This window comes from Sabethes cyaneus, chromosome 3, assembly GCF_943734655.1.
Source record: "Sabethes cyaneus chromosome 3, idSabCyanKW18_F2, whole genome shotgun sequence".
Lineage (NCBI taxonomy): Eukaryota > Metazoa > Arthropoda > Insecta > Diptera > Culicidae > Sabethes > Sabethes cyaneus.
Genome location: NC_071355.1, coordinates 202,856,688 through 202,870,385, shown reverse-complemented (window position 1 = coordinate 202,870,385; position 13,698 = coordinate 202,856,688). Strand labels below are relative to the sequence as shown.

The 13,698-nt window shown below is 38.9% G+C and overlaps 1 protein-coding gene across 3 annotated transcripts in view; it reads left to right on the top strand.

Moving 5' to 3' along the window:
* The first annotated feature begins 1,749 nt into the window (after nucleotides 1-1,749).
* LOC128744624 (protein quick-to-court) overlaps nucleotides 1,750-13,698 on the top strand; it is a 64,752-nt gene continuing 52,803 nt past the window's right edge. The window contains exon 1 of one of the 3 annotated variants that reach the window (XM_053841771.1): nucleotides 1,750-2,384. The gene's annotated coding sequence lies outside the window, so the exon portion shown is untranslated. Of the gene's footprint in view, nucleotides 2,385-10,730; nucleotides 11,315-13,698 lie in introns of those variants that run through there. The other 2 variants (XM_053841773.1, XM_053841772.1) reach the window with 2 other exon arrangements.

Below are 13,698 nucleotides of genomic sequence, written 5' to 3'. Positions count from 1 at the left end.
AGTGCGTTCTCCGCTGTGTTTTTATGCCAGTGTATGCCATGGTTTTAAACGTTCTTTTTCTTTTGGTCCGGATGAATACTATCCCACAACTGTGCCCTTTTGCACCGATTTTTTCAGAAATTTGAAGCATGCAAAGTTTCCAATCACATTACTTGGCAGCCATATTTGAAATTTTAAACTGGTTGTCAAAGTTTGACAATGAGATTTCCCTTTTGATGAATCTCAGGCACACACACATTTGCATATATAATGTAAATACATTATCTGAACATGTGTGATGTTTACCACGCGCACTGCAGCGACACTGGCATTCTATATATATTGATTATACTACAGTTCCACTCCGATGATTAACTTGAGGCTTCCGAATCTTCGTCAATGTTTCCTTATATCGTTTGATAACGCACCATACGGTATCTCTGGGCAATTTCAGCTGTTTAGCTAGCCTATAGATGAGGACCACAATGGATTTTCCAAATAACTGCGCACAATTCTAGATAGAATTAACAAAAGGGCGAATGTCGCAAATGTAAACAAAACGAGTGAGAGTTACTTTTTGCTGGACCAGCATAGGAAAATCAACCCTCACTCGGTTTGTTTACGCTTGCGACATTCGCCCTTTTGTTAATTCTATCTTCAATTTTTTCCTTTCTTTCGGCTTCCATGTTTTTTGTTTTCAAAATACAGTCGTTTTGCGGAATGCCAAAAATACGTAGGTGAAGCTAACAAAGTTTCCAACACGTGGCCGCCAAGAACTTCCAAATCCGTCCATCAAGAGCGCCACAATATGAGCAAAAATCTTGTTCCAATTCTAAATGAAGCAAGCTTTAGTAGAGGATTTTCAGGTTTCATCGCATTACAGAGGTAATTGAAACGACACTATCGTTTTACCGTACTCCATTGTAGAATCAATAATTCTAATTAGCTGATAAAATAGTCTGAAAACGAAACTTAAGCTGTATATTATGTCCTACGTCATCATTTCATATATATCCCATGTGGATGCGTACCTTGAAGTTTTTATTTTTACAATTGATTCTGTTGTCTTATTAGTTTTTGTATTTTTGTTGACAAAACAATATTTATCAAGAAAATGCCAAAAACTGATGTTTTGATTGAATGCCTTTGATGCCCTTTCATTTGAAAACTATAATTACGAAGGTAACCAATAATGCTAATTTTGACCAACACGTGACGCAATACCAAATTAAATCGGCTGAACATTGCAACTATAGAACATCAATGAATTGCGTGAAACAATGGGTAAAATCAAGGTGCACTTCCATTATATTTTTTGCATCGTCAATAAGTAGAATGAAAATTTACGAGCGACTGACAAAAAGCAATCATTGTTTCAATAATTGAACAATTTTGTGTTTCATAATTTATTCTAAACACAATTTATTACGAGCACTTTTTCCCAATGTTCGAAAAAATTAATTTTTCTTGGCATTCTCGGTTTGCAGGCCAGTTAAATTTTTCGCAATAGCAAATAAAAACAGTAGGGTAACTGCACTAATTCTGTACAATCATCCTCCAATCTAATAATTCAGAAAACTAAAAGATGAAATAATTGCAAACTGTTTCTTGCGAAAGTTTTGTCAACCAAATTTTGTTAATTTAATACCATAAAAGGGCCCCAAACCCTTATGGCTGAAGAAGCCGGCTCGATGCACACAGAAAAGCGAACTCGCGAATATTAGCCACGTGCCCCGCGTGGATTTAGTTTGGCTACACGAACGCTTCAGTGTTCAGCTGTGCGCTACCACCGCTGAATGCAAGCAGCAGCAGCAGTCGTGTCTGTGTGTTTCCGCAGATAGCCTTGTCCAGTTCAGTTCAGTCCAGTCCTCCTGTCAGTGTCGTAAGTTTTGTTTCAAACGTGGACGTCCGTTCGTGTCGTTACAAAAACCAATGCCGGTGGACAAAATCTCGCACGCTTAGTAGGTTCTCGAAATTGGCTCGAAAAAACAACAACAATGATTAACATTTTGCGTGTTTTGTGAACCATACAGTAGTGCAGTGGATTGTTGATTGTTAATGGAAAAAGCACCTGTGCAAACTCATCGAGCAAACAAGCAAAACACACTCGAAGGGAGGCCTCTTTTTCCCTAAGCCTAGATAATAATTTGAATGGAGGAGAATGGCACACGAAAATGAGCCACGTTGAAGGCCAAGCGGAAAAATATTTGATTTAAATTTGGAATATTAGAAATCTGCCAATCAGTGTAATAAGGCAAATTGTCTTCTTCTATTTCTATTTGTGATAAACCTTGGACAGTGAATTGATAAGATTGGAGCGATTGTAGCTCGTTCGTTGTTATTGAGGCAGCCGCAGCACACAGCGAGAAGCGAAACAGGCATATGCAACCAACCAATTAATGCCGGTAAGTTTGCTTAATTGCTTTTTCATACTCTCATTTCATACGTGATGTGTTTTTATGAATTTTTCCTTGTTTTGTAATGACCAAACGATTCAGTTGGAATATATGGCTTTTCCGTTATTTAAAATTTTATTACACTGACATGCCGAAATAAGGTAAGAAATAGGTACACCACAACCGTCGATATTGTTCCGAGGTATATATGTACCTCGACCTACCTTATCGGTGCAGTGGATGAGATAATTGGACCATGCACTTCCACACAGTAATTTGTGGTAGAAGTTGAGCTACTGAAACCAGTGGTTTTGCATCGTAGACAAAAGGTCTCTTGCACTTATATCCATCCATCGTTTCCCGAAAGTCATCTCGACGAACTCCTAGCCGTACATTACCCCCGGTTAATGGTTTCATTGACCGCCAGACTATGTCTAATTGAAGCATTGCGGTTAATCTATCATTGGAAGTGAACGTGACGGGACTTACCAAATGCTTCAGCGAATAACTCGTGTTCAAATTTTTGCACATGACTGTAAAATCATACATTCATATGTGGGTACGTTGCCGGCGGTATTCGGAGTTTTTCAGTTTCAATTTCTCCTATTTTGCAGAGGCAATTTGAATACGCGCACGAGAGAGTGTAAACCCAATTAGATATCGAGGTAAAAGCTTTTGCCGCGACGGCCCGACGATAGTATTTATAAATAAACTTGGTTAAGCTGAACTGTTAATATTATAAGATAACGTGATAATGAGACTTATTTTGAAAAAAGGTGTGTGAAAAATCGCATCCATCAGTTTTGATCGAGTGACCTCAAACTCAGACGCTAACGGGTGGCAACAAAAATTTTGGAATTTTTTATCAAGCTATCAAAAAAAGACAACGATACATGAAGAAGATCTGATTTGCCGAAATTAAAGATATATTATCCATTGTTAAAAAATTGATAAAAAATTAGCGTACATTTGAAAACGGTCCGTAATCGGTTGTTCGGCGAAGCTTTCGTTTGACGTCGAAACAGGAGCGTTGTACGACCGTTATGTCAACTTTGCAAATGCATTTCTTGATTTTCCTAATCAACTGTGCAATTCTTAGTTAGTTTTGTACACCAAGGAACTCAAAATCCCGAAGAAATCTTCGATTGGGCGCACTGAGACAGATGCCTCGGGTCGTGGTTTTTGGGTAAAAATGGGATCGAATGGGTATTCTGGAACGATTGTGTTTTTTTTGCGTAATGTGATGATGCTCTATTCGGCCAAAATACGTATTGTCCATCTGCATGATGTTTTTGTAGGAACGGGATCAAAATTTTCTTCAAACATTCGTCTGGTGCATCTTAATTTATAGCCTAATCGGAGGGTTTGTTGTTGAAGAAACGAGAAAGAGAACTATGTCCTTCTGCGTCCATAATTTTGGCTGGTCTTCCACATACATACATACTCTCATTTCTCTCTGAGCTCGTTTGTTGTTGAGCATAAGGGCCGCGAAAAAATTCCAAAATTTTAGTTGCCACCCGTTACCATTGAAATAGCAATAGAGAAAGCACGTTTATCTGGATTGATTCATTGCTTTGATAGCTCATTTACCGCATTTGACAGCTTAAGGAGATTCGGTTTGAAAAATTTATAAAAAAAACATTAATTTATTATTTCTGATCTCAATTTTATATACGTTTTACTTATTTTGATATTAATTTTATAATGATTCGACCAGGGGGAGTGAATAAAAGTGCAGTCAGTCAAAAAATTGTTCGTACAGTAAACTGTTAGTTGCAATAATTTTTTTTTTTAATTTTAAGTGTTTAGTTTATTTGAGAAGCGAAAATCCCGCTGGAGTGGAACAGCTTTGACATTCCTTCTCCAGTAGGCACAAAACCTCCCATCTTTTTGTACCAACAGTTTACACCAAATGATACATAGCTTTTTTAACACTTAAAACTAGGAATACATTGCATACTATAGTTTCTAGTTTAACTACTAGCTTGTAGGACCACCGCCATTCTTGATGACCTGCTTCAATTTGTTTGCGAAAATATTAACCAATTTCTCCAATATTCCTCCACCCCCATTCTCTTTCTAAGGAGATTAATTCGTATTAATGGAAGCACAAAACTTGTTATCGAAGGTGTATACAATATCAAGTAAAGCACTTAGTGAGCGACTTTTCAGTTAGCGTCTTTAAGCAATGAAGTGCTGATTCCGTAGACTATCAAAGAAGAACTCTTCAAAAACTCATTACGGATATAATTATCCGTGATCCGCGAAAGCTAGAAACGTTGATATCAAGCTCACGCAGGTATCAGAGGTCAGAAAGGCCTTTACCTCCGGTAGCTAAGGAGACCTTTCTCACTTTTCACCAAAACTTCGTTATGTCGCAGAGTTTAAAATTACGTCGAAAAAGTTTCTCTAGCGTCCCAATTTTATTTGCGGTTTTGCATTATTTACGTAGTGGTGGGACGCACCCAAAAGGTAGTTCCGCTCGTTCTGGACCCCTGTTTAGTGATGCTTGCTTATGCGCTGGTGCACTCCTTGCCATGTAACGACCGAATACTCCAGTCATTTGACCGTGTTATGGCCAGCGCAACTCAATGTCAGGTCCTCCTCCTCCTCCTCCTCCTCCTTCTCCTTCTCCTTCTCCTTCTCCTTCTCCTTCTCCTTCTCCTTCTCCTTCTCCTTCTCCTTCTCCTTCTCCTTCTCCTTCTCCTTCTCCTTCTCCTTCTCCTTCTCCTTCTCCTTCTCCTTCTCCTTCTCCTTCTCCTTCTCCTTCTCCTTCTCCTTCTCCTTCTCCTTCTCCTTCTCCTTCTCCTTCTCCTTCTCCTTCTCCTTCTCCTTCTCCTTCTCCTTCTCCTTCTCCTTCTCCTTCTCCTTCTCCTTCTCCTTCTCCTTCTCCTTCTCCTTCTCCTTCTCCTTCTCCTTCTCCTTCTCCTTCTCCTTCTCCTTCTCCTTCTCCTTCTCCTTCTCCTTCTCCTTCTCCTTCTCCTTCTCCTTCTCCTTCTCCTTCTCCTTCTCCTTCTCCTTCTCCTTCTCCTTCTCCTTCTCCTTCTCCTTCTCCTTCTCCTTCTCCTTCTCCTTCTCCTTCTCCTTCTCCTTCTCCTTCTCCTTCTCCTTCTCCTTCTCCTTCTCCTTCTCCTTCTCCTTCTCCTTCTCCTTCTCCTTCTCCTTCTCCTTCTCCTTCTCCTTCTCCTTCTCCTTCTCCTTCTCCTTCTCCTTCTCCTTCTCCTTCTCCTTCTCCTTCTCCTTCTCCTTCTCCTTCTCCTTCTCCTTCTCCTTCTCCTTCTCCTTCTCCTTCTCCTTCTCCTTCTCCTTCTCCTTCTCCTTCTCCTTCTCCTTCTCCTTCTCCTTCTCCTTCTCCTTCTCCTTCTCCTTCTCCTTCTCCTTCTCCTTCTCCTTCTCCTTCTCCTCCTCCTCCTCCTCCTCCTCCAATGGAGTTTTGTTTTTGACTTTAGTCACTTTGACAGCTTGGGTCATTCGTGACTTGGGTGACTTTTGACTTCATGCGGTGTTGGGATTTGAACTCAGGTCCTCGGCATGAGAGGCGGGAATGCTAATCACTACACCGGGATTGACTCCATCCTCCAACGGAGTGGCTCGAGCTGTATTAAGAACTTATCTCCATTGTTCTCGGACATTCGCAAGTCAGCATCAACCCGAACCCGGCCGAGCCATCTAGCGCGTTGGGCCCTTCTATTCCTAGTGCCGGTAGGGTTCTTGAATCTGAAATAAAATAAAAAGAAAACTATTCCAAATAAATTCTACTATCTATATTTATTCGCGACAGCTACGTATTTCGCCTACGACTGACAGACTTCATCAGTGTCTATTTTCAGTTCTAAAACAGAAAGTGATGAAGCCTGCAAGACGCAGGCGAAATACGTATCTGTAGGGTATGAATATAGATAGTAGAATTTAATTGGAATAGTTTTCTTTTTATTTAATTTCAGGTTTCGTATTCCACTAAGACGGTCCAAAAACTTCGGGGTTCTTGAAGAGAATAGATTTCGCTGCACAGTCGTCCTGTATCATCGCGACGTGGCCGCTCCACCGTAGCCTTCCGAAATTCGCCAGGTACACGATGGGAACAGTGCCAGGCAGCTATTTTTAAATGGCAGTCCATGAAATTGAGTCTGATGTCTGAGATTTCCTGGTTCTGGATCACATCAGAAGAACCGCACGAACAGTTGATCCGTGGTTAGCAGAGAAATGAAAGAATCAGTCGTAGTTATGAGTACACTGAAACCTGGTTTGATGGGAGGCAGGTAAGCGAGTTTTTGGGTCTCACTGCGAAAATAGCCCTTGCCGAAATACTATTTCAGCCGTCGTTTTTGCCAGACGCCGTAGATTACGGGTTGCCAGTTAATCTCTAATCGTGTCACCGGATTGAGAAGCTTATCCATGCAGTTTTCCTCATTCCCTGGTAATGAATTCAATATCAGAGAGGACGCAGAAAGCCGACCTTTGACATCTTAAAGCTGCAGTAGTTCCTGGTGTTTCAGAGCTCGTCCCTACTATACTCATTCCTGAGTTTACTTACTTACTTAAGTAGCTTGTCGTCCTAATACAAAACCTGTTGAACAAGTCTCCAATCAACTCGGTTGTGGGCTACCGCTCTCCAATTCCTCGGACACCGAGTACTCTCCGCCAGATCTCGCTCCACCTTGTCTAACCATCTTGCTCGCTGCGCTTCTGACAGTCTTGTTCCTACCGGATTTGAGGCGAACACCATCTTTGCAGGGTACGGTGGCCGCTCCTAATTCTGCGCAGCTCCTAATTCTGCGCATTTTTCTTTATATAAGTATTTATTAACATTGTGCATAACTATGATCATTACGTTATTTTTTTATAAATGTCTGTTGAATATTACGCCATTATTGACAAACGGGCCATAATATTTGAGAGCGAAATAATTTAACGTGAAATTGAAAGTATTTTATATGGCAGAAAACATCGTCGTTAGCACCAGCGCTAAGATTGTCCGTCTAGAAAATTAACAAATTTATGATCGAAATTCTTTGCAATGATCAAATTACCCAACATAATTAGAAAGAATAATTAGTTTTAGTCATGTTTTAGACAAAAAGAGTGATTGCATGCATTACTTTACCTAGAAAAATACGATGCAATAATGCGCAGATTTAGGCACAGATTTTTTATTCATGTTCCAAATTCTGCGCAGTAATGCATCCTACGAAGAAATCACGAAAGAATACGCAACCTCACCACAAATGGCTGCGGTATAGAGGCATGAAAAATGAAGTAGAATAGTAGAATTGAAATTGGAATCTTGGGCTGTGTCTCAGGGTCCGAACCTACGAGTGCCAATTTATGAAACCATGTCTTTTTTTGTGCCCAACCTCATGGAGCTGTCAGAGAGTGGGGAAGTGGTTTCTATAAGAAAGCACAATTTTTAGTATTAGTCTATAGTGTAATGCTCAGTATGCAGAAAACCCGAATCAATTCGCCCTTCACGTTATCGAGAATAAAATATTTAAAATGAAGCAATCAAAATGATAACAATATTCCTTTGCCACCCGGATAGCACAAGAAGGCCTGACCATGGATTTAATTATGGTAATGGCTAATGCCGAATTTTTTGGTGTGCTTTCAGCGTATAAAGACATAAACAGCATGGCAGGAGTATTTATTTTCACTTTTTGGGTGCGCAGAATTAGGAGCAAACATGCGCAGAATTAGGAACATGGGCAAGAAAGTGCGCAGAATTAGGCACCGTGGATAAGTTTACAAAACGAAAAATCTACTCAATTGTTGGTCGACTTATAATTCCCATATTTTTTACCAGATATTATAGACCGTAGCACTACACGTTGCTGCTATCTACGTTATTAATTTAAATCTAGAATACTTAGAATAGCGGAAGAATCATAAAAATGTCTTAACTGCGCAGAATATGGTACGTTCACGGTAGTTGTCCGGCATTCTTGCAACATGCCCTGCCCATCGTATCCGCTCAGATTTGGATACTGGGTTTGCCAGAGAGCTGTATGAGCTCATGATTCATTCTCCGCCTGTATACTCCGTACGTACGCCGCCGAAGATCGTGCTTAGCACTCGTCTTTCGACAACTTCGAGCACTCTCAGGTCCTCCTCGAGCATTGTCCATGTTTTATGCCTGCAGAGAACAACCGGTCTAATAAGCTCGACTGCAGCTTGTGAAGTCCATAGTAAGCCTGATTTCCGCTGATAATATGAATCTCAGAATCTCACGGCTACACAGTGGTCCGAAAGGGCGAAAAGTGGAACTTTTTTCCTAGTGTCTTTTGCTTTCATTTTATCATTTATGGTCTTCAGCACTTTTGTTCGTATAAATATCTTCCTTAGTCTAAAACTGTCAAAAGTTAGTCATTGCTTACTAAAATGAAAATAAAAAAATAACTTTTTTGTGTTAGGAAATATAGACATAGTTTCTTCGGCAAAGTTGTAAATATTGTAAAAACAAGCAACTTTGCAGAAGAAATAATATTCCTATCTTTATCGAGTGCTGAACTATAGAGCATATTTTTTGAAATTTCTTTAAAAATTAGTTTTTCATTCTTAGCTTTTGTTAGTTGCATTTTACAAGAATACAATGTTCTAGGCAATTTTCGAAGCTCTCAAAATACACATTTCGGTAGAAGACCGTAAATCTCTGGCACTTTTATTTTCTAAGTTATCATATATTCAAGCTTTAAATTTTCGTAGCTTCACGAGTCTTTGGGGTAAAATGGGGTATGATTTATGAAATCAGTGCTTTATCTTAAAGCTGAAGTTGATTACTATAAATTTGTATGGATTCCGCCTGTCCCCAACCACCCAAATGAGAGTACGGCAAGCATACATTTTATGTGTTTCGCCTTCGCTAAACGCTCGATACACGTCAATTTTTTGTGTTAGTAGATAGACACATGGTTTCTTCGGCAAAGTTATGGAAAATATAAAAGCAAAGAACTTTGCTAAAGAAATGACATTTCTAACTTTATCGAGTGTAGAGCTATAGGGTATTTTTCTTGGAAATTCTTTAAAAAGAAGTTTTTCGTACTTAGCTTATGTTGGTTGCATTTTACAGGAATATATGGTTCTAGGCGATTATTGAACTCAAGATACACGTTTTTGCAGAAGGTGCAACAAGGTGTTAAATGACTCGAGCTGTAGTGTAAATATCTTTAAAATAATAGTTCAATTGTTCAATTGGCTTTGTTAACAATCGTATTAAAACGGTCTACGAATGTCAGTTTTCTAAAAAACTTCTCTTGCCAATCTGTTGCCGAAACACCTGAATGTGTCATTGAGTTTTCAATGTATAGTTTCATACCATCGGCATAAATCAATACTTTGAGACGATTTAACAACTAAATGAAAAGCAAAGAACCTAAATGAGAGCCCTGTGGAACCCCGATTGTTACCATTACTGAATCGAAAAGGTGCTTATTGAATCGGATAATCTGCAGCCTGTTCGTCAAGTAAGATTCAACAACCCGTCCTAGAAGGTTTGTCCCAAAACCTTGAATATTAGCAAATGGATGGCTACCGATCAGGTTTCCCTCCTTCTCTATACACACTTTAAGTTTCGACGCAACCAACCAATCCAATTTCCTCGTTTCAAAATATTAACTCTAAAATTTGCGATATTTTTTTATTTTCATTTTTGTTTTTAAGCTAAAGTGTGTTCTAAACCGACGCACTAAAAAAAATTCAAACAACACATATTAACACATTTTGTCGCAAGAAAAAAATCGTGTTAAATGTTAACCGACTTCATAAAAATCTATTTTATTACAATGCTGCCAACAACAAATTTATCGGTGTTTGTAATACAACTTCATCAGCAGCAAAAAGATAATTGCGATTTTGTTTGCCTATTTCTGTGATAAAACAAAATCTATAAATCGTGTGAAACCAACCAATCTAACCACCACGATCGTGCAGCAAACACATCTGTTTGTTCCTACTCTTACCTATGTTGTGCCGGCTTTTTGACCGCCAAGCTGAAGAAAAACGGAACATTTTTTGCTCCGCTTCCTGTTATGCTCTCTCACTCTAGTCTCTGAGACATAGACTCAGAGCATAGCGACTCACAAAAGTTTTGCTCTGCTTCTCCCATTGCCTCTCTGGAAATTTAATATGCCATCAACTATTCTATTTTACTTTGATTTCCACAGAGCGTTCAGCGGTTGGCATTCAATAAACTGTGAAGGTCACTTTTCACATCAGTAGTTATGATGATTCAAAATTGAATAATTAATTTACTTCCTAATATAGTTTCTAACTAATAATAGACTGTAAAAAGTTCTAATTATTTCGTTATCGATTTTTTACCATCCATCGAATACCGTATAAATTCAAAAAATTTGGAAAGTGGCCCACCCTACCAGCTACCATCGAAGGATAGAAGGCTCTCTAGTGTAACCGAAAAAAATAGACGGGCTCTCTTTCTCCAAGTTGCGTGGTGTGCCGTTTTGCGAAGCAACTCAGGTAGTTGTAAAACAACGTTTCTTCGATTAACCTGGTGTTGTTCGTGGCGACCAGTCGAATTCAGTGTTGTTCGAGGCTACCTGGTGAAATCTTAGCTGCTCCATTACAAAAGGCTGGGGTACACCTAGAAACACGTGCTCTTGTGCAAGAAGAAAGCCAAAACCGAATCAAAAAAAAATGTTCTAACAGCAGGACTACATGATTACATAATTGTTTTGTACTTTAGATACAAAACCAATTAGGTTCAATGTAATTCCCGTTGTTCACTGCCGAAGTCGAATTAAATTTCCCGCATTAGTGAAATACTCGTGACAGTGACCATGATGATGATGATGAGTACTGCTAGTGGCGCATTCTGGATTAGTGCAGTTCAATTGTCGGTACTCGTAGTGCGATTGTCGTCGGTACATAAGACGGAAGTAGAGCGCCACTAGAAAAGCCTAGCGTGGAACATTTGTTTGGCTTTTGAGGTGAGTGTACCTGATGGTCGGTCAGCGGTTGGTTTTCGGGCGTGTTTTTCCATATTTATCCAATTTTTTTATGTTCAGCACTAACGAACGATAGCCTCGTGCGTCAGCTAAAATATTGGAACATTTACGGTCACGAAAGGCTGTTGTTTCGTAACTTCTAGTGCCCGAGTGAGGAGTAGGTAAATGCGATTTATACTGGTTTTGAAGGATTTCGAAAATAGTGCTCTACCATCATCCATTCTCGCGGCGGTGGTAAAACCAGCCAATCGGTTCTTGTCGATGCTACACACCTAGAAGAGCGCAATAACTTCGTTGGCGCATTATGTAATGCTATCGATGTTGGGGGTGGTTTTCTGTTTGGGGGTTGTTGTGTTATGCGAGAGTTTACAAACAGCCAGCAATTGGGCAACAATTATGTAATGGTTTGGGCAATAGACGAAATAGAACAACGCAGTTTTTTTTCTGACAATTAGATGATATACCTACTTAGTAGTGAAGTAATTTGATGCGCATATTGAATCCATGTGCTGTGAACTAAAATAAATAATAAGTTAGTTGCTCGCACCCAGTAGGGCCTAACTACACGGGCCCGAGCAATATATATCAATTATGCGCATTTATAATCGATTAGTTCTATTTCTAGACAGAAGTGTTGTTGTATTACCAAAATATGGAAATTAGTGTTTATTATTATTAGTCTGCTGGCGTTCTACAACTAAAGTTTTTTTCTTCAAACTTTGTACAGGGCAGAATCATGGGGAAATGTGACAAAAAATCAACCCTAACGGTGCGTTAAATTAAGTTTTCCTAAATTATTCTAATAACAATTTTTTGAAAAAAATATTTTGATGTGGTTCAAAGTGATTTTTTTTACTTATTATGATAACACTCCCAGCACGTACGATCACTTTGACTCAATTCACATTCATTTGACAGTACCGTCTCAGCCAAGCAAAATTTGACAAAGTTTTACATGAGACATTTGTAGAATTAGTTATTATCTACAATTTTGCTGTATAAAGTTTTGCTGTATCTTTTGTAGTTACGGCGCTACAATCCTACAATAAACGTTCACTTAGTCGCAAAAGAGGTACTAGCATCGTAGCACCGTAAATACAAAATATACAGCAATACTTTATTCAGAAAAGTTGTAGATAATAACTAGTTCTTCAATCGTCCCATACATAACTTTTTCAAATTCTGCATGACTGAGACGGTACTGTCAAATGAATGTGAATCGAATCAAAGTGATTGTGCCATCCCTGCTCTCAGCTAGCACCAAATCGTACATCAATAACCGAAAATTATCGTAAATAACTCTTAACAAATTCAGATTCGTAACTAAAGCTTAATAAGTCGTATATAACTATAATTGCTGACATACATACGATATTCAGCACAGAATCGTATAGCAGTACGGAGCGGGTCGGGCTTAATCGTATATTGTCGTATATGATTACTTATATCGATTAAATGCGTATGTTTACTCCTCATCACGTATATCGCTTCCAAAATATTACAGATATTCCAATTTTGTGCATCAAATCCGATTTATTAGCATGTATATATGTACGTAATGCCGATCTTTAACTTTTATATACATATAAAAATGCTAGTTGGGTTAGCTCAGCAATCATTCAAATAGATTGCCCAAGTAACAATTCTAAAGTCGCTTTTCTATTTCAATTTAATAACGGGTTTATTGCGGTATTAGTCAATACCTCTGATTTTGTCCTGGTATTACACAATACCATGATTATACAAGTCATAAATATTACATAAATATTATATTACCACAGCAAAATTAGTTAGCGCCACATCTTATAAACTTACTACTAGTGAGGCGTAGCAATACAATATGGCGCACCAATCCTGCAACTTTATTTCTTTCAAATCCAAACATCGAAGGTAGACCCGACGATGAGAACGAACCCAGTCAGCATTGTTATATGTATAATTAGATTGCAAATAAGAGTTACGTACTGATATGTATTCAACAAAATCGTATTCGACGCGTAAAAGCCGCCTATCCGTACCATTTTGGAGGTGATATATGCACTGAGGAATAATTTTGAGCGATACACTGATATGGATTTTTCAATATGATAAGATCCGATTAACCGCGACCAGCTGCATGCAGCTATACGACTTTGTGCTGAAAATCGTATGTTTGTCAGTTACTAGCATTATAAACGATGGAATATCAACTTGTGCGCACTTTATTAGGCTTTATTTACGAATCGGAATTTGTTAAGAGATATTTACGATAATTTTCATACATTGCTATACGAGTTGGTGTTGGTTGGGAAACATTCTACGCGAGGCTGGAGGCAATGTACGACAGCTGGTCGCCACGGGACATCAAGATCGTCATCAGGGATATG